Here is a 4,555-nt window from a genome sequence, read left to right as displayed (position 1 = left end):
GGGTTGTTTCTAAGATTTGGCTATCACCAATTGTGCTGCTATAAACATGGGTGCACATATATGACTATGGTATGATGTTTTCAGTTCTTTTGGGAAAATATCCAGAAGGGGAATAGGTGGATTGAATGGGATTTCCAGTCCTAGTTTTTTGAGGAGTCTCCACACTGATTTCCATAGTGGTTTACATTCCCACCAGCAGTGGAGAAGGGTTCCTTTTCCTCCACAGCCTCTCCAGCATTTGTTATTAGTTGATTTCTCTATGATAGCCATCCTTTCTGAGGTGAGACGGTATCTCAATGTAGTTTTAATTTGCATTTCTCAAGTGACCAGTGCTGGGGGTGTTTTAAAATTTTTAAGTTAAAGAAATCTTCTTATATTCTGAATTTACAAATGCTATATTTTTTGAATCATTGTCTTTCTAAATGCTTTTTGTATGATATTTAAGGTCTTCTTTTTAAATTACCCAAAGTGATAATAGTTAAAATGTATATAAATAAAATTAATAGATTGTTCTAGACTTAATTCATACATGTATTCTTGAGATAAACCCAGGTGGAACTCATAATGCTTGTTATGGCTGTGTCCAGATGTCTCCCTAAAGCTTCATGTCATCCTAAGTGGAGCTTTTTGGATGTGGCTGGAGGTAGGGTGTGTGATGCTGGGATCCAGGAGGCAACGCTAGAATTAAGGGTGTAAGTGCTACCTGCCCTAAGGGTGGTAGCCTGGATAATAGATGAGAGACAGAGAGAGGGTCGCAGCTCGGCTCACTGCTTATTGCTCACTTGCTGCTTTCTGCCCTCTGCCTGCCCTGCTTTGCCATGAACTACTTTTCCTCTGCGTTGCCTCTCTGCTCTGCCACACTGCCTTGGAGCCAGACAACCACAAGCTGAAACCTTTATAAACTGTTGAGCCAAAAAAAAACCCTTTCCTTCTTTAACTTTAGGTGTTTTGTTTTGTTTCTTTTTTCTTTTTTTGTCTCAACAATGAGAAAAGCAACTAAGACAATGTTTAAATTTTTTTTTTTCAGTGTCTCCCTACATAGATGGGACTCATAGTGATTCTCCTGTTTTCAGCCTCCCAAGTGCTGGGATTACAGGCACGTGCCACCAGGCCCCATCTCAATCCCTGTCTCAGCGCACCCTGGGGGCAGGGCTGGCGTGGCACGCAGGGGATCGAACCCCAGCCGCTACGCTCTGCCTAAGCAGAGGCTTTAGTCCTCTGAGCTATCAGCCCTGACAATGCTTGAACTTTGTTTGCTCTTTTACTTACATTTTGGGATTTGCCTGGTTGGTTGGTTTTGGGGGAGGTTTTTGCATGTTTTTTTGTCAATGTACAGAAATGAGACTGGCACATTATTTTCATCCTTTTATCATTTTGAGCTGATTTTAGTGTCTAGCTCATGCCAGTTATATAGCATGCGGTGGAGTAAGCAACACTACAGCTTTACTATGAAGGTCAGGCACAGTTCCTGCGTGACAGGAATCTGTTCCTTCAACATTTCGTAGACCTGACTGGTAAAAACCGTTTCACCCACGTATCCCTAACCCTATGGGCAGGTTTTTCAAATTCTTGATTGCCTTTAACATTTTAAAGTCTATTTAGTTCTGTAATTTTTTGCCTCTGGGCCAATTTTGCGACTCTATTATCTGGAAAATGGTTTCATGTACCTTTTCTAATTAACTAGCAAAAAAATTTTTTCGAATGTATTCTTATTTTTAGTACTGTTGCTCCATCTGCAGTTAAAGATGCTTTTCCATTCCTACTATGTACCTGGTCTCTCATTAAGCACTGAAAGATCTTAATGCCTTTTGACTGTGTTTTAAAAGCTAAGTCTCTAATTTTATCAGTCTTCTTTACTGATGTCTGTCTTTATTTTCATTACTTCTGCACTTACTTTTATTACATAGTTACCACAGCAGCTTTACCTGATTCCTTTCTTTTTTCCCAGAACTAGGGAATGGAGCTGGAGAAAAAAGAAAGTGGACCATTCTTAAAATGCAATTAAGCAAGAAGAACTGAGACTGGCATTTCTTCCGAGAAATGCAAGATCCCAGTCGTTCTTTAATGGTGTTTTTAGCCTTTCTTTAGAGATATTTAGAAAGCCCTAGAACATTTTCAGAAAATGTTTATATTTTTCACTGCATAACAAATTTCAACTGCAGAAGCATGAAAAAAAAAGTTTTTCTGTAAGAGCTGTCCTTTGTGGCAGAGCTCGTAAATGCTAAATCGCTTTGGCAGAGAAGGGGGAAAAAAAAAAAAGCAATAACTATGTCATTTATTTCTAAGTCAAAATCCATGACTTTAAAAACAAATTGAAATAAGAGTCTTGCCGAGTTACCCAGGATGACCTTGCACCAGAGTTCCTCCTGCTGCAGCCTCCCAAGTAGCTGGGATTCAGCCAGCACCGTGGTGGCTGGCCCTGCGCTGAGTTCTTTAGCATCTGGAACTTTCCCTGGATGATGAGCCCTCACTACGTGAAGCTAAGACCCACACAAGTGGCAAGGATTTCCCTGTCTCTGGCATCTGTGCACACCCAAGTGAGTGGAGATACTTGTCAGAGCCCTTCTGAAAGTCTTTCCTGCTGCTCACCAATTCAGCCCCTTCAGTGACTGGGACTTTCTGATGTCTTCTGCGCTTGACACTTCCATTCCTCTGTGTAATTCGTTTTAATCAAGAAACTCTTAGTTTCATGATGCATACAAATAAGTAGACCAACAATTATGGTTTATAATAATAAATTTCTACTGCGCTTGCCTGGCATGCACAAGGGCCTGGGTTCAATCCCCGGTTCTGCAAAAATAAATACAATAAAATAAATTTCTATATTAGAATTATGCAAAAAGTGCTGTGGGAGGCAGAGACAGAGCTACTGTTAAGGAGTCATCGCAGGAGGCTGTGACAAAGCAGTGACGCTTATCTAGCATGTGAGAAGGCCTTTGAGAACAGTCATGAGCGAGTAAGGAGGCCTAAGGCCAGGAGCACAGAGGCACTGACAGGCTCCTCTAAAGGCAGTGAGGTCAGGCTTGGTGGAGAGCCAATGTTCCCATGACTGAAAGGAGCAGTCCTGGGAAAGGACACAGGTGAGGACAGGAAAGGCAGTGGTGGAACGTATGTCCCTGTAGTTGGAATGGCAGGGGTCCCTGCTGGTGCAGGAAATGCATACCCAGCTCCCAGCTCTCAGCTGTTACCACAGAGAGAACAGGTTGCCTCTTTTGTCTAGAGCCACTGTCAGCAAGAGTCAGTTGTCCATTCCCTCTCCCTGAGCACTTCCCACCTGCCTGTGCCTGCAAATGACTGATTTGGAGGCTAGAGTTTTCTCCCAGGGTTGACCATATTTTTCCTTTGTCTTTTTTAGAACAGAAAAAAAAAAAAAAAAGCTGTAGAACTGATATCTGGACTGTTTTAGTCAGGATGAACTAGGCTTTAGGATAGGAATGAAGCCCCCTCTTGCTTATCAGCCTGCTGACCCCACAAAGTGCTTCCATTGTGGGGCAGGAAAGTGGGGAACTTAAGCATCTCATTGGAAGAATGCTCTATTTCAAAAATAGCTTCAAAGCTACTGCCCTGGGAAATAGAAGAAGATTGTGTTAAAATCTCTTATGGCATTCTTTATGAAGATTGGAACATAGGCTTCACTGAAGTATTTGCATATGGACAGCATGTCCCTCATCTAAAGTTTCTGATGGGCTTCTGAGATGAATATACACTTCTCAGATGAAGAAATATAAATCGCAAATAAATATATGAAAAAATGTTCAACCTCACTGGTCATTTGGAAATGCAAATTAAAACAACACTGAGATTTCCTCTCACCCCAGAAAGAATTGCTACCATCAGGAAGTCAACCAGTAACAAATGCTGGAGGGGCTGTGGAGAAAAAGAAACCCTTCTGCACAGTTGGTGGGAGTGTAGACTGGTGCAACCACTGGAGGTCAGTGTGTACACTCTTCAAAAACTAGGATTAGCATTCCACTGAACCCAGCTAGTCCCCTTCTGGGTATTCTTCCAAAAGAACTGAAAACATCACACCGCCATGATTTTTGTGCACCCACATTTATAGCAGCACAATTTGTCATAGCTAAATCTTGGAAACAACCCAAATGCCCATCAACTGAGGAACAGATAAAAAAGATGCGGTCTTTTTACACAATGGAGTATACCTCAGCTATATAAAAAAAAGATAAACTTGAGACTTTTATAGGTAAATGGATACAACTAGAGACTTTAGTCACCAGTGAAATAAATCAGACCTACTGTGTAGGCACCATATTGTAAACATATGTACACATCGCTAGTATAAATACCTGAAACTATGCAATAAATACTATGAAAGGGAAAGAAATATGTTCAAAGGAGGGAACAACTGGTATAAGGAAAAGGACAGAAGAAAAATGAAGGGAAAAGATATATATATATATATATATATATACACACACACACACACACACATAAACACACTGTATATACACACACATACAGGATAGTTTGGATAATTGTACTGTTAATTTTTGCTAATTTATTGAAAAGAGCAGTTAATGCTTATATTTTTTTCTCA

The sequence above is a fragment of the Octodon degus genome, unplaced genomic scaffold, assembly GCF_000260255.1.
Source record: "Octodon degus isolate 3935 unplaced genomic scaffold, OctDeg1.0 scaffold00022, whole genome shotgun sequence".
Taxonomy (NCBI): domain Eukaryota; kingdom Metazoa; phylum Chordata; class Mammalia; order Rodentia; family Octodontidae; genus Octodon; species Octodon degus.
The sequence above is the reverse complement of the archived record's forward strand: the minus strand, read 5'-3'. Positions refer to the sequence as shown.